The sequence below is a fragment of the Labeo rohita genome, chromosome 7, assembly GCF_022985175.1.
Source record: "Labeo rohita strain BAU-BD-2019 chromosome 7, IGBB_LRoh.1.0, whole genome shotgun sequence".
In the NCBI taxonomy this organism is placed as follows: domain Eukaryota; kingdom Metazoa; phylum Chordata; class Actinopteri; order Cypriniformes; family Cyprinidae; genus Labeo; species Labeo rohita.
Window position 1 is genome coordinate 21510229 of NC_066875.1, and position 19717 is coordinate 21529945.

The window sequence follows — 19717 nt, forward strand, 5'->3', positions numbered from 1 at the left end:
AATTCTGTGGAAGCAAAAAATGTGCACACGCACACACACACACACACACACACACATGTTTGTTTTTGTGAATTGTGGGGACTTTCCATAGACTTCTATAGATTTTGTACTGACCAAACGATATTGTCTATCCCTTAACCCAACCCTAACCCTAAACCTAGCCCTCACAGAAAACATGTTTGCATCGTTACACTTTCAGATAAACATCATTTACTATTTTTAATCATTTTTTAACATTGTGGGGACCGCAGGCCGGTCCCCACAATGTCAAAAAATTTCAGGTTTTACTATCATTGTGGGGACATTTGGTCCCCACTATGTAGCAAAAACAAGTACACACACACACAGATGCACACAGCTTCCGTGTATGAATCTTTGTAGCTCTTGTTCTCGAGATAACTTACATTAAAACAAAAGCTGTAGGATTTAAACTAATATCTTGTTTGATCTCTTGGCACATGCTTAGAAAGAGCTCTGAGGCGCTTTCTTTCTCTGTCTCTCTCTCTCTCTTTTTCTTTTCACACTCTCTCCTGCTCCAACCTCTGTTAAACACTTTGAGAAAGAACACTTCCAGTGGTCCGTGAGGGTTTGATATAATCTCATTCAAACATCGACCCCCCAGGCTGTTGGCTTACTTGGATACATGACTGTATTGCTGTCTGGGTATTTTTCTTGTGGCTGCATTTTTTATAAAGCCTTTTAAACCTTAAACAGAGTTTTTGTAGAGTTTTGTAGCTTTCAGCCTCTCACCACACAAGCACAGACAAAAGGCACACACACCTTGGTAAATAAAAAAAAAAATAAAAAAAAGTTTATTTATTGGGGTACAGTGGTTCAAGGCTGTTGAAATAAAAGTCTATCAGTTCTAGCTGGATGTGTTTTATTATAGTTCTATATTATTTTATGTTCTGATATAAGCTATTCCTTCAACAAATATTCATAATTTCACAGTAGAGTTTTTAGTCTGTTTAATAATCTGTTTTAGTCTTTGTTATTCTTCATTCAAAATAAAATTTTAATATTGTAATCATTTTAGGGGATGAGTTAATATGTCAATTTTACAAGTTAAATGTCTCTTGGCCACAAGGGTTTACGAAATTAGGCATGCAAAATTATTCACGGTAAAACTGTAGCTATTCAGATAAACAAATATTTGTACGTAAATGTATTTTGTGTTTTAAACAAGTTCATAATGATCACAGTCGATGACACAGTTGAAGAACAGGAGGCACTAGAACCTAAAAGAAAGCAAAAAGAATTCAGAGGTTGAGCAGTCAGAAACAGTGCTGCCTCTTAATAGCACAGTAACACTGAACATGATGTTCCCTAAAGCCATTTTCGTATGGTGATTGTTTATTACTGTTTTTCATCCATGGCTCCTCTGTGATAAAACTCATGTATTTAGATAGCAATTATTCAGAGTGGAGGAGCCCCACAAACTCCCAAAATCACTTCTCATATGGTGAGTTGTGTTCAATATTTATTTAAATATCTCAGAAAACTGATGTACTATTGTTTAAATGCCTTTCTGTCTAACATTTTATCTCTTAAATTATAAAAGTAACTTTAAAATGTGGAAATAAGCAAAACTAATTAAACACATTCATCTTGGCTAATTGTGCATTCCCATTTTATTGCGTACCTGTGGCTGCCATAAAATTTGCTGCCCATTTCAAATGTGTATTTGATTTTGCTAAAGAGTACATTTACCACCACTCACTTATAGCTATAGTGCTTCTTTCCTAGCTTTTGAGGTCAATTAGTCTCTTTTGACTACTCATCAAAGTGTGGTCCACTACGCAGCCTATCCTGGCCAAAACAGTCCGCTTAAAGAGACAGTCTGACCCACATGCAATGCGACCAACCACATTTAATTTTCTTTGTATGTTTGGAGACTAAACTTTAAACAGACATCCCAATAAAAAGCTATGCTCACATTGTCATTGTCTAGGACTCACAATCACATTTACTTCTTCAGGACTGCTGTTTAAATGGACCCGTAATGGAGATCTAGTTATTTGTCATTATAAACAGTGCAAAAAAGCCTTCTGCGCTGCACATATGCATCCAGCTCCACAACACACAAATAAGCTGTTTGTCATCCAAAGGTTTTCCACTGGAGCCACTCCAAACAGTTTTGTTCAGACTCAAATGCTCTGCTCTTTACTGAAGTATGAACTGCCGACATTTAATTAAGATCTGATGGATGAAATCGTGTCTTAGTTCACCTTTCGTTGTGTCAAATGTGCTTAAGACTTTGCAGTTTTGCTCATCGCCATCTTTGATATTTACTTCAGTCACTGCCGCTATGATTAAGGTGATAGTCACAAATAGGCTTGACTTTATTGCACATTCATACACACAGTATTCCAGCCTCCATTTTAAGCTGCTGTATGGACAGGACATTTTGAGAATCACACCTTTACACTGCCCTCCAAAAGTTTGGAAACACCCCTGGCGAAGTGTGGTTTTGGACGATATCAGCATAAATCCTTATCATTTTTTAGTCCAAATACATTAAAGTAACTTATTATTAATATTATCATTGAAGGCCACTGAAGGTTACTGGTTTACACTTGGCCCAGGTTTATAAAAAAAGATTTTTGGGTCAGCACACCTTAATAGCTTCAACAATTGATTGCCAATTAAGTTTAGAATACAATGAATTTAGGCCCAGATTATGCAGAGCTGTAATAGCTACTAATGGTGGATATTTTGATGAATCGAAAAATTTTTCTATGTATAAACTGTTTATGTAATATAATATGTTTTCGTAGTTTGTGTTGTCGCTTATCAGTGCAAATATAGTAGTAGTCGCTTATCAGTGCAAATATAGTAGTAGTGCAAAAATAGTGCAAAATTATCACAAATTAAAAAGGTATGTACAGTTGTCAAGCCCAAACAACAACAGTGGGAACATGGAATGTGCTCGAATCCAAAAACTGTGTTCAGAAAGGAAATTATGACATGCACTACAGAACCCTTAAAGGGAATTAATATGAGATGGGAGGAAAAAAAAAAATAAAATATATATATATATATATATATATATATATATACACACACATATATATATATTTCAATGCTTTCTATCACAATTGTATCGTTGGGTAATTATACTGTATATAAATTGGGAAGCATCAGGGAGCCGCTAAAAATATGCAGGTCATTGTAATCGCTTTTGAATGCATGCTGGCTTTTTACTTTCACTTTCGAGATTCACAATCACACAAACTCTGCAAATCTGCAAAAAGTTAATTATTTTATCAAAATAAGAGGGATCATACAAAATGCATGTTATTTTTCTTTAGTACTGACCTGAATAAGATATTCGACATAAAGGATGTTTATGTATGTTTCCAAAGAAAAAATAATATTTGAATTTGTCAAAATTACCCTGTTCAAAAGTTTACATACACTTCATTCTTAATACTGTTGCTACCTGAAAGACCCACAGCTGTATTTTTTGTTTGTCTGTTTGTTTGTTTAGCAATGAGTCCCTTGTTTGTCCTGAACAGTTAAACTGTCCACTGTACCACTGGGACTATATGTAAACGTCTTTTATTTGAAATATCTTATTCAGGTCAGCACTAAATAAAAAAATAACATGCATTTTGTATGATCCCTCTTATTTTGATAAAATAATTAACATTTTGCTGATTCTGCAAGGTGTGTGTACATTTTTGACCTCAGCTGTATACTAGGCCTATGGAGCTGCATTACTGCATTACTTACCACGCTTACCAGGTTACAAGACTTGTCAGTAGTGCTCAAGATCTGCAAATCAATCGCCATCGTCCTATCAGTCATCGCTCCTTACTCTGTTTATGTGGTAAGTGACATATGTACTGTAACGTAACAGGCTACCGCTAGCAAGCAGCAACCACATCCCTTTAGTGGCTCCGTAGAACATGTAATTCATTTTCCGTGTCTTTCCAAATACAAATTCGCTAAATAAAGAAATAAGTAGAAAAGAGCATAGGCTTTTTCATCAGGATTTTTGTCCATCTAAAAAGCAAAGAGTACAGGTTATTTCCCACACAGAAAACAGTGTGGAAAATACAGTTCGACTTGTGAATTTAGTTTGTTTGCTACAGAATAACCATGCGAACTGTAGCCTGAACTACGAAGTGTAATGTTTTGTACATACAGCTCTTATTTTTGTTGTTGTTGTTGTTGTTGTTGTATTGAAGTATTTTTGTTGATCATAGTTTCAGAAAGAGACATGTACCTGCTCAAAAAAAGTGCACGTGGGAAGAACTGTGCGTGCATGTTTGAGTACTGGATGCATGTGTGAGTGAATTTCACACCCCTCAGTGAGACGTGGCAGAGGCACAAATGAAGGCCGTTTATCTTGTCTCTCCAGAGCCAGTTATTTTTCATTCCCAGCTTATGGGAGTGATAATAAGACATGTTCAATTTATGTCAACTGACAGAGAGCTTCCCCTGTTAACAGACATGCCCCCAAAATATTGCCTGGAAACCTAGAAGCACGCTCTCCACCTGCACACGCTCGATTTATTCTGCATCAGCCACCCCAACATGCGTGTGTATGATTAGTCTCCTGACCCAAAAGTCTGTGGTGCATGAACTCCTCCAGTTCCTTATTCTCAGCCAAGCTCAGTTCCACCTGTCAGGGACGCAAATGAAGCGATCCATGAGTGATGAGCTTTGGGCAGAACATCAGATAGCACTATCATGAGGGGGAGCGCCGCTAGAGGAACAAACGAAAGATAAGAGGATACATGATAGCGAACTATGGGGTGTGAGACAGAGATCTTAATTCTGGCACGACGAATTGCATCCCTGCAGTTTGGTAGGTAAGTGCAAGCTATTGCTTTGTCTCTCTCTTAGGACTGCTGTTGAACTTGAGGGTTAGGACCTGACCCTTTGACTCATGACCATTTTTACACTTTAAGTGTGTGTTCACACTTGTCATGTTTGGTTAGGTTAAAACGAACCCTGGTGCAATTGCTCTGTTAATGCGGTTCAAGTGCGAACACTGCCATGATGCGCACCGAACAAGCAAACTGAGACCACTAAAAAGGTGGGTCTCGGTCCGCTTACAAACAAACTGTGGTGCAGTTCGAATGAAATATGAATGCAACACGGACCAAATACTTCTAAACAAACCAAAAACAGGAAGCAATGACAAGACACAACGCTATGCAACATGATTTTACGAAGGGAACATGCGGTGTATCCAAAACAAAATGAGCAGAGGGCAAACGTGGACCAAGAAGGAGGTAAAGTGCCTTTTATGAGCTCTTTGTGAGTCTGCAGGTGGTGAAAATTAAATCATATCCATGCAACAATGACGACATTGCGTGTGTTCGACTTAAAGTTCTGAGCAATGAGTAGACCTATCAGTGAATGGGTACTTTGATGTCATACGCCTGCAGTGCCGCTTTAAATCGAACGCACGTTTTCCATTTGTTTGGAGTGTTCGGTGAGTTCCATCACAAAATATATGTCATTCAACCTGACCAATCAGGTGGTGAACGTACAGTCATGCCAAAAAATATTGGCACCCTTGTAATTCTGTCAGAAAATGCAACCCTTCTCTCAGAAAATTGTTGCAGTTGCAAATGTTTTGGTACTCACGTTTATTTTTGTTTATTTGTGTTGTGCATTGGAACAACACAAAAAAAACAGAGAAAAAAAATCAGAGTCAAAGTCAAATCAGATACATTTCCACACAGAACCCAAAAAATGCACTGGACAAAATTATTGGCACCCTTAACGTAATATTTGGTAGCACTGGAATTTTGGACCACTCTTTTTTGCAAACTGCTCCAGGTCATTCAGATTTGAAGGATGCCTTCTCCCAACCGTTGTTTTGAGATCTCTCCACAGGTGTTCTATGGGATTCAGATCTGGATACATTGCTGACCATTTCAGAACTCTCCAGCGCTTTGTGTGTAACCATTTCTGAGTGCTTTTTGAAGTGTGTTTCGGGTCATTGTCCTGCTGGAAACTTTCTGACACTGGCCACTACTTTGTGCCCCAAAATTCAAGGCATCCAGTGCCAGAAGCAGCAAAGCAACCCCAAAACATCTTTGAACCTTCACCATGTTTGACTGTAGGGACAGTGTTCTTTTCTTTGAAGGCCTCATTTCTTTTTCTGTAAACAATGCCATGATGTCCTTTACCAAAAAGCTCTACTTTTGTTTCATCTGTCCACAGCACGTTCTCCCAGAAGGATTGTGGTTTTGTCACATAAGTTTTGGCAAACTCCAGTCTTGTTTTTTTATGCCTTTGTGTCAGCAGTGGGTTCCCTACCATTGCGTCCCTTTTCATTCAGATGGTGACGGATAGTGCGAGCTGACACTGTTGTACCCTGTGTCTGCAGATCATCTTGAATTTGTTTGGACTTGTAGCCTTGAGATTGTTTATGTTTTTCCACAATTCTTTCTCTCAAATCCACAGACAACTCTTTACACTTCTTTCTTTTCTCCATGCTCAGTGTGACACACAACACAAAGGTTGAGTCAACTTTTCTCCATTTTAACTGGCTGCAAGTGTGATTACTATATTGCTCACACTTGTTACTTGCCACAGGTATGTCTAAATACAAATTACAGGAGCATCACATGCTTGAAAAGCAATTATTTCTTACAATTTTGACAAGTTGCCAATAATTTTGTTCAGTCCATTTTTGATTTCTGTGTGAAATTTGATCAAGTTTGACTTTTCTTTGTTTTTTTTTTGTGTTGTTGCAGTGCAAACAAAAACAATAAGCATGTGAATACCAAAACATTTGCAACTGGAACAATTTTCTGAGAGAAGTGTTGCATTTTCTGAAGGAAATTGCAAGGGTGCCGATGACTGTATCACCATGCCTTTAGGTTCGGTATCTTAAGGTTCGCTGTCAAAAATGTCAGTGTGAACGCTAAGCGGACCAGGACCAAATGTATCATTTTCCTTTTTTGGTCCAGACCAAATGAACCAAACAAACTAAACTACAAGTGTAAACACACCCTTAGTCTTTGGTCATTATTCTTCATATTTAGTCATGTTATATTTATTTAAGTCAATATTACTCTGACTACAGGACTGGCATAATGGCTGCTAAAAATTCAGCTTTGCCATTACAGAAATAAATGACATTTTAAAATACATATAAGTTTAAATTGTAATGATAACTGTAATTTCACTGTATTACTTTTTGACTGCATTGTCTGCACATATAAAAAAAGGTTATATAATAGTTACCAATTGAGACAGGCTATCTGAAAAGATGAACAAGCAACAGAGGAAAAAAACAAGATGACAAAACTGCATTTGAGTCATTAGATGCAAGATAACAAATACATTTTTGTTGTGTATATATCTGATTAATCGCAGTGCATTCTTTGAAGCAATTACATTCCTACTTAACTTTTCTTTGTTTTTAAATGATTTTTTTGATTTTTAGATCAATTTTCCTGTGATGTTCCTCTCCTCAAATTGAATCAGCTGTCTAATTTTCATTAAAATGTAGTTATCATCGTGGTGAACTTTCTTTTGTAATCACTGATGAAATCAAAAGACCAAACATTTTCGCAGCAATTCTGTTGACAGGATTAACATAGCCTAAGTCTCATCAAATTCACTGCAGATATCAATATGATATTATAAATAGCCAGAAATCTTTTCTGTGTGGCCAAATGAGAGCTTCGGCATCTTTAGCACTGACTGTTTGGCAAAGATAAAGCCTCACCAGCACCAAGCCATCCTTCGCCACCATATTGCTCACACAGAAAGGTTCTTTACTCAAGAAATTGCTGAGACACAAAAGGCAATAACTGAAGAGTAAACAATCATAGTGTGTCCTTGACACAAAGAAACAGAAAAAATATAATGTCAGTAAGAACATGAGGAATAGTTTCAGATTTTCTAGACTAAGTACTGTGTGCATATTAATATGGAGTCCTGCTAAGTACAGTATGCAACTACCGACCTCATTTGTCTGAGGATCCTTTGATGTCCTGAGGAACTAGTCAGGACCAACAGGCAATCGTTGACCTAGACAGGCAGTAGATAAAGCTGAAGCCAGAAAAAAAGATTCATAAGCGTAAACTGTGTTTTTCTGTGGAGATGTCGTGGCCTTAATTAAAAATGTTTTGTTAACGTGTCAAACGTTAAGGGCTTTTCAGTGTGTCTCCTGCAATCAGCCAACCAAATAATCAAAACAATGCACTTCAAGGTGTTTTTTTTTTTTTTTTTCTGGTGTGTATGTGTTTAAAGCTGGGCTCTGTTTGTATTATTGAATGAGCCTTTTAATTGTAATTATAGGCGCACCACTGAGCACCCGAGCGGAAAATGAGGGATTTTTCTTTCCTCTGGAATTGTCATTTGAAAGTTTTAAAAGCAGTATTAATTGCTCATCTGTTTTTCCAAAGGAAAGGTTAATTAGAAGCATAATACAAGGTGGTGGTTGGGAATAAGAAAGTGCTCACCCTCGCCTCATTCCTGATGCAATCCTGCACTCTGCATGAAGCCTACGCAATGCCACAACATGTAATTAACAACATAGTGATTTCTAACCTTTGACACAACAAATTTGCATTAACTCTGATGGTGTATTTATGGCACACTGTGTACTCTGACACACGGGGGTTAAAGTAAACACCAAATACACAGTAATGGGAATGAGGTAATGTTAGTGAAATTAACATTTGGAGCTCCTCTGCAAAAACTGAACATCAAAAATGTTAGTTAAAATGTCAATACCCTGATAAAATTCCTAATTAATGAATTAGGCATGTTCAAAGTCTCTGAAAGGCCTGGCACTTTGGGAAAAGTCAAACTGGCTTGTGGCTTGTGAAAGCTGCCCACTTACAAATTGAGTTACTTTTTGATAGCCATCAGCCAAATACAAAGCTCTGAAGTATATGCAATTTAAATTTACTTGACCATGTTTATCTTTGAGTATCTTTGTTCCATGCTGGATAAGACATTTAAGCACACACACACACATACAAAACTCTGAAGAAATGGAGGTGAAACTGTAGAGAGAAATAGCAGGGTCACATGCTTGTCACTGTATGGCTTCTATACAATTACAGCACAATTATAGTAATGAGTTTTTAGTACACACCCACACAACGCATATCACACTGACATGCATTGGACTTTTTTTTTTTTTACACATTACAGAAAAAAAGCTTTATTTTCCTCATTAAATTATAAAAAGGAAATAAAGGCCTGCATTGTGTGAAAGGGAGTGTGAAAAATAGCCAAGTATTGCCAGTTATTTCTAAATACGCACAAGGGAATATGTGTAGGAATTAAAATACTTTTGGTACTGGTGGTGTAACATGTCAAGCTCAATTTAAAAATGTTTCTAAACTGCATTTTGCTAATAATAACTATTATACATACAATTGAAGTCAAAAGTTTACATACACCTTGCAGAACCTGCAAAATGTTACTTGTTTTACCAAAATAAGAGGGATCATACAAAATGCATGTTATTTTTATTTAGTACTTACCTGAATAAGATATTTCACATAAAGACATTTACATATAGACTACAAGAGAAAATAATAGTTGAACACTTGATTCTTAATACTCTGTTGTTACCTGAATGATCCACAGCTGTTCATGAGCTGATAGCTGTTCTTTAGAAAAAAATCCTTCAGGTCCAACAAATTATTTGTTTTTTCAGCATTTTTGTGTATTTAAACCCTTTCCAACAATGACTGTATGATTTTGAGATCGATCTTTTCATACTGAGGACAACTGAGAGACTCATATGCAACTATTACAGAAGGTTCAAACACTCACTGATGCTCCAGAAGGAAAAACAATGCATTAAGAGCCAGGGGTGTAGAGCTTTAAACAGAATGGAGAGGTGTACATTTCTCTTATTTTGCCTAAATATCATATTTTTAAAAATGTAGTACTGCCCTTCAGAATCTACAGAAGATACTAACGTTTCCCAGAAGACAAAATAAGTTTACCCTGATCTTCAAATTCGAAAAGGTTTCACCCCCAGCTCTTAATGCATTGTTTTCCTTCTAAGGCATCAGGGAGCGTTTGAACCTTCTGTAATAGTTGAATATGAGTCTCACACTGCTCCTCGGTGTGATAAGATGGATCTCAAAATCATACAATCATTGTTGGAAAGGGTTCAAATGCACAAATGTTCAAATGAACAGCGGGCAGTTTAAAGATTCAGGACAAACAAGGGACTCATAAACAACTATTACTAAACAAAACAAAACAAGAAAACAAGCAAAAAAAAAAAAAAAAAAAAAACAGCTGTGGTTCAGGTACACATTCAGGTAACAACACAGTATTAAGAATCAAGGGTATGTAAACTTTTAAACAGGGTTGTTTCTAGAGATGTGACTATTATTATCTCTTGTGGACTATATGTAAACATCTTTTATGTGGAATATATTATTCAGGTCATTACTAAATAAAAAAATAACATGCATTTTGTGTGATCCCTCTTAATTTTGGTGAAACAATCAACATTTTGTAAACTTTTGACCTCAACTGTTTTGCTTTTTTGACCTCATATCAGTCGAGAGACTTAATTAATCAAGAACATGTGTACTTTTAAACATTTATTTTTCACACCATTGGAACATTTAAAATAAACTGCTGAACCCTTTTCATAATTTAAAATAAATGTAGTAAATTAAAAATATTATATCTATACGCATGAGCTGCTGTTTTCAAGTGATTCAATCCAGCTTCTTCTTGCATTGAAAAATACACTTCAAACGTATGCGATTTTTCCTGTTTTGAGTGAAAGTACACCACGATCAGCTCAGAATAGTCTTCAGAATACTTAATGACAACCAGTGGATGTAATGTGCTGTGAAGGGAATCTGGATTACGGGCTAGATAGAAGCAATACAGCGGAACTGAGAGTCTTTAATCCTTTTGTCAGAATTAGTGTTTAACATAGTCTTCAATTAAGACTCAGTTCAGATTTTAACAGACATTAATGTGCTCAAATATGAGCCGAGCTTTTAAAAGCTGGACAGATTCAGTCGCACTAATGCAAAGATGATTTGACTCTCAGTCAATGAACACATTAGCCTCAAAGAGCGAGTTCTATGCTCTCTTATAACTAGCTGTAAACAAAGCCACAGTATATTATTAGCTACACTGACTAGAGCAAAATTTTAACAATGCTTGGCTGCTAAAATGTTTGAAACAGTCACAGATGTGTGTTGATTTAAAGAAGTACTAGTGTCCTGATTAAAACAGTCCGCAAATGTCCAAAGTATGCATCATGCATCATGGATTATATTGTCCATTATTAATTTGAAAGCACTATGAATTATATACTGAGCTGACCAGGAAGCATTCGAAAGGTTAATATATAGTGCACGGACGTGACACACTCCCACACACAAAACATTCAACAAGACATCAGTTTACATGTGGATATAGAGTAGAAAGAAGCAACAGTATACACTAGTAATTCAGCTCCTTTTATGGCCCCCAGCTCAGTGCTCACAGGAATAACCTAATCAGGTTCTGGTTCATCTCCATTGTCTTTTAGCTGTTGCTTCCGGGCTTGCAGTCAAGAGGCCTGGCTCTGATGGATGGGCAGAGATGTAGTTTGGTTCAGCATTATTGATCGATGCTATGTTATGAGATGCTGTGCTGTACTGTTCCCCACTAAATGTGTTATAGTCACAAGAAGACCAAAAAAAAAAGAAAGTTCAACTTCAAATATAAAGATAACACTCTGGAAACTATGGTAGCCCGTTTCCACCACTGAATCAAAATTATTTATGAGTTTTTATCTCGCAATTCAGACTTTTTTTCTCGCAATTGTGAGCTTTCTCACAATTCTGACTTTTCTCAGAAGTTTGAGATATAATATTGAAACTGCAAGTTATAAAGTCAGAATTACAAGATATTATATTTTTTAACATCTTGCAATTCTGACTTTTTTTCAGAATTTTAAGATATATACTCGTAATTGCAAGTTATAAAGTCAAAATTACGAGATATAAACAGACATTTAAATTTTTTCAGACTTTTTTCTTGCAACTGTGAGTTTATATCATGCATTTTAGAGAAAAAAAGTCAGAACTGCAAGTTTATCTCACAATTCTGACTTCATAACTGGCTTTTCTCAAAATTTTGAGATATAAAATAGCAATTTCAAGTTATAAAGTCCAAATTATGAGATATAAACTGATATTTCAATTTTTTTTTCTGACTTTCTTTCTTGCAAATGCAAGTTTGTATTTCGCAATTCTGACTTTTTTTCTCGCAACTGCAAGTTTTCTCCCAATGCTGACTTTTCTTAGAATTTTGAGATACTGACTTTTCTGATTTTTTTTCTGACTTTTTTCTTGCAAATGCAAGTTTGTATCTTGCAATTCTGATTTTTTTCTCGCAATTCTGACTTTTCTCAGAATTTTGAGATACAAACTCGCAGTTGCAAGTTATAAAGTCAAAATTATGAGATATAAACTGACTTTTCTGACTTTTTTCTTGGAACATCTCGCAATTCAGACTTTTCTCTGAATTTTGAGATAAAAGCTTGCAGTTGCAAGTTATGAAGTCAAAAATACGAGATATAAACTGACATTTAAATTTTTTTCTGACTTTTTTCTTGCAAATGCTAGTTTGTATTATGCAATCCTGACTTTATTTTCCTCGCAACTTTTTTCTCCCTTTTTTCCTTAGAATTGTGAGATATAAACTCACAATTGCATGTTATAAAGTCTACAATTGTAACTGCAATTCTGAGGGGGGAAAACGACTGATATGTTTTCAGAATTGCGAGTTTATTTCTCACAATTCTGACTTAACTTGCAACGGTGTGTAATAAAGCACATAATTCTGAGAAAAAAGGCACAATTGTGACTTTTTTTCTCGTAATTGTTTATATCACGCAATCCTTACTTTATAACTTGCAACTGCAAGTTTATATCATGCAATTTAGAGAAAAAAAGTCAGAACTGCAAGTTTATCTCTCGCAATTCTGACTTCATAACTCGTAGTTCTTTTTTTTTTTTTTTTTTTTTCTTCATTCAGTGGCAAAAACAAGCTTCCATAACATATGTCACCCTGGGCCACAAAACCAGTCATAAGAGTCAATTTTGTGTCTGAAAGCTTGTTAGGATAGGACAATATTTGGCTGAGATACAACTAAAAATGAGACACAACTAAAAATCTGGAAATTGAGGGTGCAAAAAAACTCTAAATATTGAGAAAATCACTTTAAGGTTGTCCAAATGTTCTTAGCAATGCATACTACTAATCGCGAATTAAGTTTTGATATATTTACAGTAGGAAATTTACAAAATATCTTCATAGAACATGACTTCTACTTAATATCCTAATGATTTTTGGCATCAAAGAAAAATCGATAATTTTGACCCATGCAATGTATTGTTGACTATTGCAACAGATATACAAGTGCTACTTATGTCTGGTTTTGTAATCATGGGTCATATACAGTATATTATTATTAGTCAAGTCAAGTCAAGCTTTATTGTCATTCCGCTACATGTGTGGACATACAGTGGAACGAAATGTCGCGTCTCGCAGGACCACAGTGCTACATAAATAACATAAATATGAACATACATACACTAGACGTAGAAACAATTTTTTAAACCTATACATGTAACTATACATATACTATAAATAATTGACTACACATACACATAACTTAAGACAGACAAGTACTTTACATAATAACTGTGCATGATAATGTGCAGAAGAGGTATTCAGAGGTTAAGAAGCAAATAGTGTAATATGATTTGTGGTGCATTGACAAGTAAACATTTGTCAAGTCCTTATTAGGTCCTTGTAACGTGGAGTGTTAATAAGAAAGTGTCTGGTGCATATAGAAAGAAAAGAGTGTTTCTACAGGTGGTTTGTCTAGCCCACTCACCTGTATGTAGCACACTCAGAGGTGCACAATGTTTTCTGTGTAACATGTAGTGTTACAACATGGTGTTGGTGGTCCAGGTGAGATCCTCTATGATGTGCACCCCCAGGAATTTAGTGCTGCTGACTCTCTCCACAGCCGAGTTGTCGATGGTCAGTGGGGGGTGGTCAACAGAGTTCCTCCTGAAGTCCATCACAACCTCCTTTGTCTTGCTCACATTGAGGGACAGGTTGTTAGCGCCACACCACTCAGCCAGCTGAGCCACTTCCTCTCTGTAGTGTGTTTCATCGTTGTTGCTGATGAGACCTACCACCATTGTGTCATCAGCAAACCGGATGGTGTGGTTGGAGCTGAAGTTGGTGGTGCAGTCGTGGGTCAGCAGGGTGAAGAGCAGCGGGCTTAATTGTGGGATTATTGTGTTGAATGCTGAGGTGAAATCAATGAACAGCAGATTGGCTCTCGCTGTTTTTAGGGCTGCTTTGTCTCCTGATATTAGCACATTTCACAACCAAATAGCAAATTTCAAATTTCACAACCAAAAAGAGTGTAATCCTCAGTTTATTCTCACAAAATAACCTAATCACCAATAGTGTTCAAATTTTTAACCTGTAACACCCCCCCGCCCCCACCACACACACACACACACACACACACATTTTTTGGCAATCTGAATAAATTCACTCAAATAGCATTCCTGAAAAAGTAAGCAATCTGCTAGCAATACCAAGATTGTAGGTTTGACCCCCTGGGAATGCAAGAAATGCCTATATTCAATGCAATGTAAATCGCTTTAGATAAAACACTGAAAAATTCATATAAACAATGTAATTTTTTTCAGTGTTGTAAACTTGTTAGGGTTTACACTATGCATTAGCTCTGACTAACACTATACACACACACACACACACACACACACACAAAAAATCACAAAGCAGTGACAACACTTTTCCGCAAAGTTTTTCAGACCAAAAACTTTAGATTTAAAAAATCTGGCATATGTCTGGATTGTACTGGTGGAGCAATACTGTACAGTCCAAAAACAAAGTATGACAGATATCGGCTGTATCTTTTTAGCATTCACAGCCAACCTGCAAGATAAGTGATTCTGCCATGCAAATTGCATTCTGCACAAATTTTGGTAGTCCTTTCGGTGATGTTGCCTTATTTGCATAATTACAGTAGTGAATCTACCACAAAAACAATGAAGACAGCGGGTGCATATATACAACAGTAACGGTGGGTGCAACTCATTTGTACCAAATTGCACTCACAAACAAACAGACTAAACTTCCTTCTCGCAGCATCTGTTTAGCAAAGCATTTGTGTCTTATTCAGTAGCGCCCAAGGCATATCGTGTTGCTTCCTAGACCGTCCATTCAGCAGGAGTGCCTGTTCCATCTCCATCCAAACCCCTCCTTGCCCCCTCGTGGGAACTGATTCCTGGCATTTCCTCAAACATCAGGAAAGCAGACCCAGGCAACAATCAGTCCCCCACGTCTTTATGCCTCGAGTGAAAACTAGAACATTGTTTTCATTGGACAGCAAAGCTAAGGAGTGCTTGAGGAAGAATGCTTGCTGAATAATGCATGTGTAGTCATTTGCAATGAACGCAATCATACATTTACATTACTTTCAACATCCCACACGAGAGATAACCATAGCTTGAGTTCATTTATGTACATTTAAAAATGTTTGCTTCATTATTATATCAAAAACTGATAAAATGACAAACTCTCCATATTGATGTAACTACATACATCAAAATAATGTGACACCCTGTTCAGTTTTCTGAAAAACATGGTAGGATCTGATGACATTTTTGGTGCTAAAATCAACACTGCATGATTCATGTGACGGTATTCACTTTCCTTGCTGCAAGTTAATTTGGCCTTTAATGATACCATATGAAAAATAAACTTTCTATGGACTTCTAACATAACATACCTTGCCAACACTTGTCAAAGAATACTCTACTGACGGTCATTTTAAGATTTACAGCTGCTTTAAGCCAGACGAAGGACAGCACAGAATAAAAGAATAGAGGAAAGTGAGGAAGTCAGAGACTCAAAGTTAGAAAGACAGGGATGCATTTTCCGACAGACCAGACAGTCTGAGCTTGTGTTTCAAGACTGTGCTACGGGTAGAAAATGGCTAAGTAATCCCTGCATGGAGCTCTCCCATCATGGGACACATCCATTTTCATTTCCATCAGATGTGTGAAGCACCTCAGGCAACATCAGCTGCTGGCCGATGCCTCTGACATGTGAAGATTTGAGGCTGATAAATTCTCTCACCTAGTCCAAGCACTCTGAGCTGCTCAGATCAGCACACTCGCTCTGTGTTAAAAAGTCCTCAGCTTTCTTGATTTACGCTGGTGTTCAATTCAAATGCAAATCACTGTAGGCTTATTTATTTCCACACACTTAAAAAAGATCTTCATGATCTAGAATTAGAGGAGAAGTAGCAGCTGCAACAACAAAGAAAATCAGCAAAACAAAATGAATACATGAAGCGTAGTAGTAGTAATAATAAAAAATGGCAAGCGTTAGTCATTTAAAATATAAGTGTGTTCCACTGCTATAAAGAGCACTGATAAATCAGCCAATGTTGAATGAAATTGTGGAAATGTTTACACCTGCCTGTTCATCCTGGATCAGAAATAAATGTGCACACAACTAATTTAAAATGCTTGAGAGCAATATACTATATTAAGGTGGAATAAAAAAAAACTGTATGTCAGGGTTTGGGTTTAAACATCTATAAAGGGGCGTATTACCAATGTGGTATGGTTTGCCAGAGGAATGGGCAAAAACAGATTTTGTGGGTGTGGTGGTTATAGTTCTGGATGATAGATCAGACCTGACTGTGACAACGAATGGTGTGCATGTCGCTCACAGCTCACAACCTATAATCCTCTGTGCTACTGCAGCCATAACATAAGATATCATGGTTTTACAAACATTTATTGAATGATGTGTCACAACTGCAAAAAGGGTTCAGGCAAAAGGTATCTGAGTTAAATTCTGCAGCAGCCTTTTACTATCAGTAGGCATATTTTCCTTCGATCTAAACTGAAGTCAAACATTTCAATGAATTTATTTTATACAAAAACTAATGGTTTAAGTAATGTGTTTTGGTAATGACGTACAGGAGACCTTGGAGTGTTTTTGCTGTAGCTTCTGTCTAATGACTGTGGGGCTTTGTATAATGCATCTCAAATTTTCTCACATTTACAAATATAAAGGATATACTTGTGTGCTGCACATGTACACAAATTTTTGAAAGAAACAGTTTACCCACATATGAAAATTATCTCAAAATGAACTCTGTCTGAGGCCGTCCAAAGTGTAGTGAGTTTGTTTCTTCATCGGAACAGATTTGGAGAAATTTAGCATTACATAGAATACACTCATCATTGGATTCTGCAGTGAATGGGTGCCGTCAGAATGACAGTTCAAACAGCTGATAAAAACATCATCCACATGTAATCCACAACTCCAGTCCATCACTTTACATTATGTGATGTGAATAGTTGTATGTTTGTAATAACAAATCCATCAAGATACTTTTAATTTAAAAGGAGTCCTCTATTCATAACATTGCTTCCTTTAGTGAAAAAGGTAAATTCATTTGAATCAGGAGAGAAATTAGCAAGTTTACAAGTGAAAACAGTAGAAAACTATCTTAGTGGATTTTAATGTGAGAGGACAGGTGGGTGACTTTCTCACCAGATGAAATGTTAATATGGACTGCTGTTTTGGCCAAAAGCGTTGGTTTGAAATAAAAGTACCTTAATGAAGGATTTTGATGATGGAAATACCCATTGGCAAACTTCCACATTAACAGGTAGAGTATTTCCTACAAACATGCAGCTTTTTACTGCACAAGACATTAGGACTGTGGAGTCATGTTGATTACTTGTGGATTATGTTTGGACTCATTTTGATGGCACCTATTCACTGCAGAGGATCCATTGGTGAGCAAATGATGATTTTTTTTTTTTTTTTTTTTTTTCTTTCAGGAGCCAGCATTCTGACGTAAAACCCAAACATATTGCCCATGTTTACAAGCAGTGGAATGCACATGTAATTAATGACAGAATTAATGACATAATTTTCATTTTTGGGTGAACTAACTTTTTAAATTGTTTGTGAATCAAATTATAAACTCGAAATGACTCAGTGAGTAAGGTTTTATGCAAAGTATTTAACTTTTACACAAAAACGTCTATTGTGATCTTAAAATGACGGTGATTACGTATAAGTGATTTCACCCCTAGCTCATTCCAAATTGGTTAAACCAAAAAGGTTATATACATATATATGTATATATATATATATATGTATGTATATATATATATATATATATATATATATATATATATATATACACACACATACATATATATATTATATATATATATATACACATACATACATACATACATACATACATATACATATACATATATATATATATATATATATATATTCACAAGTCATGATGGAGTTATATTTTTGCACACATCCTGGACCACAAAACCAGTCATAAGGGTCAATTGAGATTAATAAATAAATATGAATAAATAAGCTTTGTATGTATGGTTTGTTGGAATATGATTATATTCGGCAGAGATTTAAAATGTAAAATGTCCAAATGAAGTTTTTAGCAAAGCATAGTACTAATCAAAAATTATTTTTTTTATATATGTATGGCACATCCTGATAGCAATAATTAAACTGGTGTAAATATAAAAACATAAACATATATCAACTCTGGAAGCCTCGGGACCATAAAACGCAATGATAGGATGTCCTACCTGCTTGTCCACCTATGTATTTGCATACTTCCACGCAGCCAATAGCGAGACTTTGGGGCGTGGTTACTGTAGCAGGCTCCTCAGCCACGCCCAAAAGTCTCGCTATTGGCTGTGTGGAAGTATGCAAATGCTCTCACAGATACATACTTCCGCATAAGGCACATAGGGCATTTTTGCCAATGTGTACAAAAGTGCATGCCAAAATCGGAAGACTTGCCAAAATACTCAGAGGCAGAAAATGGGAACAGGGTAAGACAAGGGTAAACATTGGCAGTGTTTTTACTAGATGGAGGAATCCAGGTTTCAATCAATGCAATGAACTTGCTGTTTCTTCTCAACAACTCCAAGTTAAAATTATTCTTAAATGAGGGACCTTTAAATGAAAGTAGGCTACTTTTACCTATTGAGACATGCTCTCACTTTTGTAGAGCTTGTAAGATCTGTTTGTTTGAATCGTTATGTCTTAAGCGCAAAAGGAGTGTTTGGAAATGGTTTTTGAAAACGTGATTTATTTTTGTAGTTCGGCTAGATGAAACTAGTAGCGCAGAAACTGTCAATTTATATTAGAAACACGAATGATAAAGAGAAGACTATAAACTATCAATAGTATACACAACCATTCAAAGGTTTGGGATCAATAAGTTTAAGAAATTAAGACTTGTATTCTGCAAGGATGCATTGAACTGATCAAAATGTGACTGTAGACATTTATGATGTTACAGAAAAGTTTGGTTTCAAATGCTGTTCATTTAAACTTTCTATTTAAACTATCCTGAAATAAGTGTAATGGTTTCCACAAAAAAAAAAAAACATTGATAATAAAAAGAAATGTTCCCTGAGCGGCAAATCAGCATATTAAAATATATTCTGAATATATTCTATATTGTGAAGGATCATGTAACTTGATGAATGACTGCTGAAAATTCACCATTGCCAGAAATAAATTACATGTTAAAATATATTAAAATAGAAAATAATTATTTCAAATTGTAACAGTATTTCACACTATTACTTTTTCAACAAATAAATATAGC